The 12,888-nt window shown below is 45.0% G+C and overlaps 1 protein-coding gene across 2 annotated transcripts in view; it reads left to right on the top strand.

The window, feature by feature from the left end:
* The window catches only part of IFIH1 (interferon induced with helicase C domain 1), a 143,082-nt gene that overhangs the window by 45,724 nt on the left and 84,470 nt on the right, over nt 1-12,888 (top strand). The gene's annotated exons all lie outside the window — the stretch shown is intronic.

Below are 12,888 nucleotides of genomic sequence, written 5' to 3'. Positions count from 1 at the left end.
TGGTATTGCTGTGACTGCTCGAAAGCCAGTGGAGGCATGTGAGGCTCAGAATTCAGTGTGGCAGGTGAATTGACACAAACAGCTTACAAAATTAAGTGTACTTGCCGACACTAGTAGTATTGGATGAAGTCATGGTAGTGAGGGGCGCTGTGAAGGGGGATGTCTGGACTCCTCCCCTTTTATACTAAACCTCACATAAATAAATAAATTAATTAAATTTTAGAACCAGGTGTTTCTTCAGGGACTGCAGCTGTGTCTAGACCAGTGAGGAAGGTTTCCTCCTCTTTAGATGTGGCTTCCCTGCCCTGGGCAACTATTTCTCTAAAGTGTTTCAAAAGCTTACAGACCTTTTGTATAGGGCAAGGGTTCTCTTATGACACTGCTCTTGCCCCTTGGGTACCTTCTAATTCCTCAGTCTCGCTGGACAGGAAGCGAACCGGATGGAAGAAAATAAATATGAGACGGGGAATTCATTTTTCCCTTCAGATGACTCTTTTGATGGGTTTAGGGAGTTTCCACAGTATATAAGTGAAAATGAATTACAAGAGAATAAGTGTCCTCAGGAAGAAGAAGATCATCGTTCTATGCTGCAGCTTTTGATGGGGAATAGCTAGCAATCCTGATTTTCCAGTCTCTGGGCACATTTAATATTGTAAATGACAAAAGAGATGAGAGTGCCACGTCCAAAGAGGATATGATTATAGTCAGCCTTAGAAAATCCTCCAAATGTTTCCACTTAATCAGGCAGTACAGGACCTGATTGATTTGGAGTGGATCCTATGGATCCTCTCCAGAAGGAAAAGTTTTTTGTTTTCCCAGGGTGGATGCGTTGGTTTGCTCAATAACCAAGAGAACCACTATCCCTGTTGAAGGTAGCACTGTGCTTAAGGATTCCCAGGATAGAAATATAGAATCTGTTTTTAAGCAGGCTTTTGAGACCATCAGCATAGCACTTCAGATTTCAGCTTACTGTTGCATAGTGGTGAGATCTGGCTGATGTCTTGTGAAAATTGTGCAGGAGGAGTCCTTGGAGGATTCTTTGCTGTTTGAACCAGTAGCTTTATTTGGCAGATATCTGCTTCGATTTAGTGTGCTGTTCAGCTAGGGAAATGGCAACCATAGTGGCGGCTCGAAGGCTTCGTTTGATTTGGAACTGGTTGGTGGATTCAACCTCTAAGACCAACCTGACAAAGCTTCCCTTCAAGGGATTGCTTTTGTATGGAGAGGAGCTGGAAAAGATGGCTATGGCCTGGAGAGACTCTAAGGATCTCAGGCTACTGGAGGATAGACTTAGAACTTTGGCTCATAGCTTCTCATCCTGCATGTATGGTAGGTATTGGGATTCCAGGTTGTTCAAGCAGGGTAGAACCTCGGCTAGTCAGAGATCTAGGTCTGTTTCCCTCTACCAGTTTCTTTGCTCCAAAAAGTGAGGTAAGGATGAAGCCTTGAAATCTGGATCCACCCAGACCTCTTAGTGAGGACTTGGGAGCCCTATCTCATAGTATAATTTTAAAAGGAACGTGTGTATTGGCGGCAAGTGGAGAGACGATGCAGTTTTAAATTGTGCTCATAAGTACGCGCTTATTTAAAGTAGATCTTCATGCGTGTAATTTGGCTAGGGCTTTAGCAGCTTTTACATGTGTATGCAGTCGAATTTTAAAACATGCTCACGCAAGGGAAAGGTTTTCCATGTAATCAACCAGTTCACCCAGTTCAACTTGCAAGCACCCACTTGATCCTGAACCCTCACACTGTGCTAACTCCCTAAAACTTGAGATATTCAGATTTGCTCCTCATAAGGACCAGAAGTAAATTTACATGAATAACAAGCCGTGCCGTGGTCACCTCTTTTTAAAATGTGGATTTACACATACAAGTCTTGGCCCCACCCCAGAACGCCCATGCCCTTCCCCTTTTCGTCCCCCTTTTTCTTAACGATCAGGGTATGTATATACATACTTCACAGCTTCTTAAAATGTGCCTTGCTCATGCGAGGCACGCATATGCAAGTATGTGGCCGTTTTTGTGCGAGTGATGCTTTTAAAATTGCCCCGTCAGTCAAAAGATAGGTGGCTGGCTATTCACGTTTTGTTGAAGATGGGCCCAGATTACATCCAATCAGTGAGTCCTGGACATAGTGCTAAACGGGTATGCCCTGGAATTTGTTCGACCCATTTCCAACACCTATGGTTCTGCCAGAAAGAGGGAGGAGGTTAAGGTAATGTTGCGAGGCTTCCAGACATAAGGGCTGTTATCCCAATATCAAAGGAGCTGGAGGGATTAGGCCATTATTCCATTTACTTAGTGGTTCCAAAGAAGGAAGGAAGGCTTTTTCTATCCCAGTCTCAATCTGCAAGGGGCCAATGACTTTCTGAAAGTGACTCATTTCAGAATGGAGACACTGAGATTATGGCTTAACTGAGGCTTACCTTGACATTCCCATAAGGAAAGATCATCAGCACTTTGTTTTGCTAGGTCAGCATTATCAGTTTCAGGCTTTGCCCTTTGCGTTGGCAACTGCCTCAAGGACTTTTTTTCAAAGGTGATGGTTGTGGTGGTGGCAGCAGTGTTGTTCAAAGAAGGAATTTTGGTCCATTCTTATCTGGTGAAGACGAGTTTCCAGTGGTGCTTTACCCATGGAAATGGCCTGTTATAAAATTACCCGGCTGATACGGAGGTAAACTTATGCTTGGATAGCCTGTATACACATAAGTGTTATGTGCCCCACCTGTGGTCGTCCTACGCATGGGACCGCTCAACTTCAGGGTCACACAGCGGGTCCCGGTCCTGTCTCCCTCATGGCCCTTGCAACTCTGGCTAGGCCCTGGCTTCCCGCAGGAGCCGTCGCCGGGCCTTCAGTCACGCGCCGTGCCTCATGCCAGGCCTCTGCGTCTCAGCAGCTAGCCACACCCCTACGTGCGCGTGCGGACCAGCTGCCCTGATGTAGATTCCAGGGTGGGGCCTAGTTCCGTGGCGCACCCTGATTGAACTCATATTATAAGGAAGTTCCTGGCCTCACTTTCTTGCCTTGGTAATCGGGTCGGTTTGTTCCTGAGATTGCCCTTGCTCGTGTTCCTGCTTGCTTGTTCCTAGTCTCGTTCCAGTTCCGTTACTGCTTGTACCTGCTTCCTTGTCCTGCTTGTTCCTGTGTTCATTGTTAGTCTCCCTGGTCTTATCTCAGACTGACTTTCTGGTAAAGACCTCAGCTTGTTCCTGACCAGCCTGCCTGCCGCCTGCCAAAGATCTCAGCCTGCTCTTCGACCTTGCCTGACCTCTGGATCGTGACCCTTGCTTCGTTGACCACTCCTCGGACTGATTCTTGGACTTTAACCCTGCTTGCCTGACCTTCTTGATTCTGGCTCTGTCCCTAGCCTTTTCCTCACCAACTCTATTCTGGTTCACTTTCCTCCAACCTGTTTCCAGCTTCAAACCCGATAGCGCTCTTCCAGTGTCTGTGGGCACGCCGGACTCTGACTCTCCCAGCGACCCGGGTCCCTACGGGCTCCTCCCGGGGGGACCTCTGGCTTCCAGTGGTGAAGATCCACACTGCCTCTGTCTCCTTCCGTGCTCCGCCCCCTGTGGTCAGTCCCTGTACTGCCACAGGACAGGGGTCCACCCCCGAGCGCAACAATACGCTTACCCATATTGAGCCGAGGTGTTCCCGAGAGTGGAGTGGAAGAGTTTGCAGTTACATGCCTACTTCTGTATTTTCAAATGAATGCACATGAATTTCCTTGAAAACAAAATCCATACACAAAGCAGCATGTATAACTGTGTGTGGGTAATTTTGGTGGGATAATTTCCAAAAGGAATATATATGTGCAATTTGAAAATTGGTGTAACTTATGCATGTATTTAATTGGACTTACCTGCTCACGTTTACACCTGCTGATTTCTGCGGGCACATTACAAAATGATCCCCTTTGACATGAAGCTGTATGGTTACCCTCATTACATATCTTTCAATTTTTGAAGGCATCCGTGAAGATGGAAATTGAGTGACTGAAGAAATTTGAGGGAAGCATGGATGAATTCTACCAGAAATGATTTAAACAGACGTAAGAGCCTATTTATTAATGTGCAATATTTGCACCGCGGGGAAAACTGCCACAGGATTCACTAAACCATGCTACTGAATACCACAGTTTACTGAATCCCATGACAATTTTCCATGTGTTGCCACAGCTGGGAATCTTGTGCGTTCTCAAGCAGGGCAACGCGCTATAGCACTCCTCCATCCTGGATCCACTAGGTTTAAAATGACAGCAAAGCCTCCCTCCCCCGCCTAACCAGAGTCCGAGAAATTCCTTGGGGGTCTAGTGGGGCCCTCCCAACACCCGATCTCCTCCTCAACCAATTAAAAAAAAATAAAAATTAGGAAGAAGCCAAATTAGACCCAGGGGCGCAAAGGAGCACCTGGGATCAGCCAGCACCATTTTGAAAAATGATGCTGCCAGGAGAGAACAGAGTAGGGTTGCTTCTGCTGCCACTAGACCATAAGGATTTCAAGTAAGCTTTAGGGGGAGGGTTCCAGGAATGTGGGGGGAAGCGGGGGGGGGGGGGGGGGGGGCTTTTGTTCAAAAGGATATCTAAGGAGATTTTTACTAATTTTTTATTTTTTAAGTGCAGGAGAAGGGTTGTGAGAGGGGGATTCCATTAGACCTCAGGGATTTTTGGAACTTTCTAGAGAGAGGGCTTTTCTGGGGTCATGTGACTCCTTTAAATTCCAACCTAGGAGGATGGAAATACATGTTAACACGCTGATGCTACCAGGAGAAAGTTAATCACGTACTTTCTGTGAATAAGGTAGATTGCATAGTTTAACACAAACTGTGTAATTCAGCCATGCATTATGTTTCTTAATGCACAGTAAGCACTGCTTACCACATGTTAATGCGTCAGTACAGCTTAGTAAAATAGGCCCCATAATTTTGTAACTGAGACTGGGGAAAGAGAACAACTGGGAATAAACCACTAGAGATTTTGCTATTTAACGGTGATGTTTATTTTCATTTGCTTTAACAAGATTTTGATTTAAACTTTTTTGCACTCCAGATTTTTATCTTGATCCCTCCTCCAAACTTACATTATTGTAGAGCAGCGGTTCTCAACCTATGGGTCGCGACCCCGGCGGGGGTCGAACGCCCAAAACGCAGGGGTCGTGCCCTCCCGGTCTCTCCCGCTGCCGTTGCCGCCGGGCTGTCAGCACGTTCAAGCCCAGCGGGAACGGCAGCGGCGCTAGAAGAAGCCCTGCACCCGCGGCTGGGCCTTTTCTTCTTCCTGCGCCTGCCCCTCCCGTGACCCGGAACAGGAAGTGAATCGTGGTGCGCGGGAAGGAGAGAGAGCTGCGCCGCGCGAAAAAGTAGCAGCGGCGGCTGCAGCATCGGCCCCCGAGCAGTTGAAGCAGCCGGTAATGGAGAAAGGAGAGAGCAGCACGAGCCTCCCGCGGCCGATGGGATTCTTCTTTCTTGGCCAGTGGAGGCTGCGCAGCTCCCATTTGTGCTCGGGGGAGAAGAGGAAGTGAGTGAGAGAAAGAGAGAGAAGCAGCCAGCCAGCCTGTGTGTGATTGACTGGTCAGAGAGCTGATGTGTGTGTGTATGTGAGAGACAATGAAAGTGATTGCTCAGGGAGATGACTGATGTGTATGTGAGAGTGTGAGACATCAGTCAGGGAGGTGACTGATGAGTGTGTGTGAGAGAGAGAAAAAGCATGGAAGGGAGAAGTCTGGGTATGTGAGAAAGCATGGGCGTAAGAAGCCTGGTGTTGTGGGGGTGAAAGAAAGCATGGGAGTGAGAAACCAGGGTGAGTGTGCATGCATGAGAGAGAGAGACTGCTTGGTAAGGTGATGGTGTGTGTGAGAGAAAAAGACTGGTGTGTGTGTGTGTGAATGAGAGAAAATGTGATTCAGGGAATGAGAAGCCTGTGCACGTGGAGAGTGAGCATGGAAATGAGAGAGACTGGTGTGTGTGTAACAGAGAGAAAGTGATTATGGGAATGAGAAGCCTGTGCATGTGGAGAGAACAAGCATGGGAGTGAGAGACTGGTGAGTGAGTGAGTGTGTGTGTGTGAGAGAGAGAGACAGAGAAAGTGATTATGAGAGTGAGAAGCCCATATATGTAAGTAGAACACGGGAGTGGGAAGCCTGTGTGAGTGTGTGTGTGTGTGTGTGTATGGCATGAGAGAAACTGTTCAGGAAGGTGACTGGTGTGTGTGTGTGTGAGAAAGTGATTATGAGAGTGAGAAGCCCGTATATGTAAGTAGAACACGGGAGTGGGAAGCCTGTGTGTGTGTGTGTATGGCATGAGAGAAACTGTTCAGGAAGGTGACTGGTGTGTGTGTGCCAAAGACTGTTTGGGAGATGATTGGTGTGTGAGAGACAGAAACTGGTCATGGGGGCATGACTGGTATGGTGTGTGTGTGTGAGAGACATGGGCACTAAGGAAGAGGACCATAAGTATAGAGCTTAGCTTCTACTGCTGCTTCTGGTGAGTGCCACGGCCTGCAGGGAAGGGGAGTAGGAGAGCTGCTGGAGGGGGTAAGTAAAGGTGGCTTTTTAAGTTTATTTTTCTTGACTGCCATTTTAATTGTGTGATGTCTGCTTTTTTGAAATATTTTATTGGTGTTTGGAGAATGTTTAATAGTTTTTATGCGTTTTTAATTGTTGGATGTTCATAGCTGTTTTGAAACATTTATTCTGCTTATTAGTATAGTATAGTTTTACAATTATTTCTGTGTGGGGATCTATAGCTGCTTGCTAGTTCTGTTTTCCTAATAAGAGGTGTATTGGTTTTTAGGACCTGATTTAATATTTGTAGTGTTGCCTTTTCATAGATAGGGTTGCTCCTGTTTGAGTGTATTCCATAATACAGGTGTAACTGTGTGCGGATTAGTTTATGTGCATTACTACAGATCCTGGGAGTATGTTAGGTCGGTTCTGTGTCTGTTACCGAGATGAGATATTTTGCTAGCATGTAAGCGTTTGTATCGGTCTTATTTGTTGTGTTTTCTCAGAGGACATGCATTGGTGGTAAACTGCTGTCTTTTCATAAGTAGGGCTATTGAGCCTGGAAATAGAAGGAGTTTGAGTTGCTGTTACTGAGATGTCACTAGAACCAGAATATCTTTTTTGTAGGGTGAGTTGTATGGGGAATGTCATAATTCTGCTTTACATCCATTATTGTGGGTCAGGGGGGTTCCTGTGGATACAAACTGTACTTTTACATCTAGCCCCGTGACGATCATGGGTCAGTGTGCCATGCATGTGAGAACCTATGGTGAGTTGAGTTACATTCACATTATAAATGTCATAATTAAATGATAAGTGTGCACTAAAATCCAACCCCATCCATAACCCCGCCCCCATATGACCAAAGCCCCGCCCTCACCCCACCCTCATGGGGCGAGGGCGGGGCGAGGGGTCACCGCAACATGAGGAACTGTATTGCGGGGTCACGGCATTAGAAAGGTTGAGAACCACTGTTGTAGAGAATGTTAATTATATTTTTTTATGTTAATGCAATAAGTTGCTCATCCAAAATATTATGAATTTGAAGCTATTTTGGTGCAGTGGAGTCAGAGTGGAGTTGCATCTTTAGAAGATGACCGAAAAGGACTGAGATTTGTCAAAAAAAAAAAAAAAAAAAGCAAGCTACAACTTATTTTTTTTTTTCTTAGATTTTAACAAATTGTGCTTGTAAATGAAAATATCCCACTGGCAGTTTCAACAACATGGTGGCACTTACTCATATCAGTTAAGTCTTACTGATCAAGATGATAATATAATGGTCATTTTTCCAAACAAGTGAACAGTTCTTGAGCAATGTTTACAAAGGATTAAGCACTAACACATATTCCTCTATATCAGCATGCATGTCTAGCGTTTCCTGGTGTCTTGACTTCAGCAGGCATATTTATTAGCGGCCACTGAACTGGAAGTCCTGTGGTGTATTTGTATTTGGCTTTCTCTCCAGTACTTCTTGGAAATACAGATGGAATGTCAAATCTTGCTCTCCTCTCCGTGCTTTTTCCTGCAAATGAAATCAGTAGGAAAATGAATCTTGTTCTTCTCTTTCTCCATCAGCATACCTTATGATGACCACTTTTAAAGATAAGCACTGGCAGAGGTGAAGAGAGTGGAGCTTTGCTTACATTGTAACAGTAGGTTTGTTTGCCAGGAAATGGTCTTGGAACAAAAACAAATGTTGACTTTATATTGTAAAAACAGCCTTATAATACCTGGTGCATTAGAGAAAAAAACAGCTGGTTCTGCATGCTGATTGCCTCTGAGGCGCTATCAGTGCTAAAAGAACTCTTAACCTGCTGGCTGTGTTTGATAGGTTCCAGCTGCCCATGTTAAAATATGACTGTCCTGTGCATTTCTGACTTGTGCACTCATTGATTTTAGATCATACTGTATTTAAAGGGGCAATATCACAAACTTAAAAATCATAAAAATTAGTGTATTTTGTATTGATTCCAGAAGAAGAAGTAAAAGGAAGAAATTTCAGGAAGCAAGAAAACAAAAACCAGACTAAAAACCTGCATCTCAAATGACTACTAAGGAGGCAGAGGATGTAAAGACGGTGGAGGGGGGAGTGGAGAGTAGAGCAGAGATTTCTATATCTGTCCAGAGGTCCCCAGCGAGTCAGATTTTCAGGATATCCACAATGAATATGCATGAAATAAAATTTGCATGCTTTGGAGGCAGTACTTGGAAATGTATCTCATACATATTAATTGTGGATATCCTGAAAACCCGACTGACTGGGTGTCCTCCAGGACTAATTGGAGGATGACTGATGTAGAGGAATTGGAGTAGGGAAATGATGCATCATCCTGGAGGCTGTGCCACACATATACAAACACCCAGGATGACCAACTCATACCCTCACATAGCATCCAGCCAGGACTGTCTGCAAGGAGAAGTGGCATCATGGCTAGCCCTAGCATATGCATACCATTGATGCCAGGGAGGGAAATATGCAAGCCCTGACTCTGGAGGGCACATATATCAGATCATTCACCCTTTATGAACACTCTGTAGTGTTTTTTTCTTTTAAGGGGGGGGGGGAGGGGCAGTGCTGGTCTTAGCCCCAGAGGTGCCCTCTGCAGGCAATCTGAAAATACATTGTGGAGGAAATGTCCCCTGTATAACTGAGAACCAAGTTAGGGAGCCTCTCCCAACTTCCCCCTCCCCTCAAAGCAGTTGCAGCCCATGTTGGAGCTACAACAGCTGGATAACTAAGTTCCGGGGAGGGGGGTTACATCAGAGCTATCTGAAATGAACTCTTTAATTAAACAAAAAGAATTGTTGACCACATGTATTTATTTAGTTAAAAAGCTTTTATATACCGCTATTTGGATATAACCATCATAACGGTTTACAGTATTTGTCAATATCTAACAAATAAACAGTACAGAAATCAAGAGCGTCATTCTTACATTCTTAAAATTAAACAAATTACAATTTAAAATCAAATTTAACTCATTCATCTAAACATTCATATCATTAGCAGTCTCAAAAAGCTTTGGCTGCATGGTATATTCAAGTTGATACTGAAAATATTTATTCCGTCTGTTTTGTCTGTACCAAAGGCTTGCTTGTATAACCAAGTTTCTTAAATTGGATCACATTAGTTTCTAATCTTAACTCTATAGGCAGTTTGTTCCAAATTGTTGGTCCAGCCAGTGACAGAGCTCTTTCCCTTACAGATGTTAACTTTGCTGATACCAATGATTGAATAGATAGAAGTCCTTTATTGGCAGATCTTAAATTTCTCTGCGGCGTGTGTAGTCTTATTACCGCATAAGGAACTGTTGATCGCTGTTCAGGGTCAACAAGACTGCGTTGGTCTTTGGACTGATAAACCACATCCAGAACAGCAATGCTGATCATAAACAAGCTATTTATTCTGTTGAAACTTGTGGAATGCCCTTTTATTAGAGATGGTAAAATCATTTTGCCTTATACATTAAGTACAAAACAATTTTGTAAAACCATGTGTTACATGTCAACTTTTTGTTTGAAAAGACATTTTTATTGTGCCAAAATGTGGATTTTTGTAGGATGGCCTAATTGTGTGTTGGTGTATTTTTATTTTCCGAGAGAAGTGCAGGGAGATGTGTTATAGCTCAAGGGGTTGAAAGTAGACTTTTACAGTGTCATCTCTAGTACATTACCTTCATCTTTAAGCAGTGGTAACGATATAAAAAAACTTTAAAAAAGGTTTTGGGTCAGAGCTAGCAGTATCCTCCAACTTCCATTTTTCTCAAATGGGAAAAGGAAGCAAGCACAAAAAGGTTTCAGGCCTGCAACCCGGTAATCAGCTGGCAGAAAATCACCACTGTGTTTAAGCCACAATGCGTGCTGGTAATTGAATCCTTGAAATAGTGTCCATGTTAAACACCTGGTCCAAGACAAGTGTACATTAGAGGCTTTAATAAGCGCAAACTAAATAGCGTGTATAGGAGAGCATACCTTGCTATTTCTAATGCGCTTGAAATCTCATTTGCTTCTGGCCTTCCTTCATTTACACAGCTGTGTGTTATGTTTAGCACTTAGATGCCATTGTCTTCCAAGACCAGTTTAATGTGTATTTTAGAGTCTTCGAGGTGACTTTTAAAAGCCCGGCGTGCGCATCAATTAGGAGATGCGTCAAAAAGTCAGGCTCGTGCACGCCCACCATATTTTAAAAGCCGCCCAGATATGCATGTATCTCCCACTGCGTGCACAACTCACCCTGATTCAAAAAGGGGCATGATCTGGGCGGAGTCTTGGTAGACATGGGCATTCCAGGGCGGGGCTGAGAGATGTAGGTGCAAATACTTAAGCGCCTGAGTGCTCCCAGGTCTTGTGCTGTGTTAAGTTTATCTCTGCCAATAAGGTTCATGCGCCAGTGTGCACCTGTGCACCAGTTTGAAAGTTACCATCCCTGTACATTCCATGCTAGTCTTTAGTATATAGGTTTCTTAATTTTATTTGAAATGTAAAGTCTTTCACCCATAGAATTTACACCCGGTTTCAAAGCAAACTTACATGTGTGAGTTTGCTTTTGAAAATTAAAGGAGGAAACCTACCCACACACATTTTGCACCGGCTAATTTGTGCGGGTATTTTATTACATACATACTGTTGGAAATTCAAAAGTCTGTGCATAGTTGCAAACCTCTCCTCAAAGCCTCCCACCCCCCCAGGAATGCCACTCCTCACTGCAGGTAAACTTGTGCATGCAGTAACACTATGTAAAAAGTCTGTTTCCACAAGTAAAGCACAGTTTTTACCCACAGAAATGGCATTTAATGTTAAACTCAGGGACGATAATGTTAAAACGAACAAGTGTGCAAGCACAGGTATGCAGGAATTCTAAATTGTCCACAAAAGTATGCACATATGATTTAAAATATACCTAGTATGTGTACTCCTAATTTTAAGCAGTTAAATGAGCAAACGTTAATCGCATATCTTCCTTAGGAATTTGTCAGCTTTAACAAGGGCAGCTAAGCAGATTTTTAAACATGCATGTGTGAAGTAATAGCCAGTTAGACTGGACCAACTGGTGGACTAATTGGTAAATCTCTAGGTCATCTTCAGCCTGCACTGTCCCCAGTTTACCCAGACCCCTCACCCAGTCAGTTTTTGGCTATGAGATTTTTTTTCAGACTTTCACCTTTACAAGAGCAGAAGTAAATATGCGCAAGTAACAGCCTGATGTGTGCTGCATTTGGTTTTAAAATTGGGATTTATGCATGTAAATGTTGGGCCCCATCCTGGAATGCCCCTGACACACCCTAACTCTGCCGCCCCTATTTTCCACGTATTGGGTGGCTCACACATGTGCATATATGTATATAATTGGGCCATTCCTGAACATACCCAGATCAGTCCAGAAAAGTGGGTTTTGTATCCCTGCCAGCAGGTGGAGTTGCAGGTGGAGTCAGAGAACAATTAGAACTTTGGGCACTGCTACATAACGAGAGTGCCACCTGCAGTCCTTCAGTATTTCTCTGACTCAAGCAGGTGGTAGGATGCATCTCCTGCAGTCTTAGTTTTTTTCAGGGTAATTAGGAAATTTATTTTATTTTTCCTTCTCGTTTGCTTTCTGAGGTGTTAGGAACCTTCGTGGGTCATCCCTCAGTGGAAGCCGGGTGTCGAGGGGGTTAGACACCCCTGACTGTGTTTTGCCCACTCCGTCCTGGGGTGTACAGGCCAGGGGCTCCTGGTCTTCCTACCCCCGAAGCTGCTCCCTCGACCCCTGTTAGTGCAGGCTTCAGTAGTTTAGTTGTTTAAAGTTAGTTTAAAAAAAAAAAAAGTCTCTTCAGTCTGAGGTAAGGAGTCTGCACTGGGGGAGTCTGCTGGGCAGCAGGCTGTCGGGACATCTTTGAGCTGTCGCAGTTTCGTTTCCTTCCTCTCCCAGGGCTCCGGGTTGATAGTGAAGGTAGGCAGTGTGTGTACCGGGTCCAGGCCGCGTTTTCAGCACCCGGGTGGCTGAACAGCATGGTTCCTCGCAGAGGCCTTGTTTTTCTATGTTTTTTTTCCCGCGCTGCCGGTGGCACTCGCACGGCTGCAGGTCTTGGGCCTATTTTTTTCTTCCCTCAGCTGCTCTGACCACATGGCTACGTGGCCTGGCATGCTGCCGTGAAAATCGGCAGTCTGCCGTTCCTGTGGGGTGCGCGGGCAGAATTTGAACTCTGCGTCGTTGTGCCCAGACTGCTCCGGTTCGGAAGGCCCATCGGGGGTGGCCCCTCCCCCCCCGCGGGGGGCGGGTGACTCGCAACACTCTGAGCAAGAAGAGGATTCCCCCCCCCTCCCGCTTTGGTCCCCATGGCAGAAGATCCAATGTTGGGGACTGGGGAATCGGCCCCGCAGGACCCCCCAGATGGGGAGGTAGA

Source organism: Rhinatrema bivittatum, chromosome 6, assembly GCF_901001135.1.
Source record: "Rhinatrema bivittatum chromosome 6, aRhiBiv1.1, whole genome shotgun sequence".
Taxonomy (NCBI): domain Eukaryota; kingdom Metazoa; phylum Chordata; class Amphibia; order Gymnophiona; family Rhinatrematidae; genus Rhinatrema; species Rhinatrema bivittatum.
This window is presented reverse-complemented; position numbering and strand designations above follow the sequence as displayed.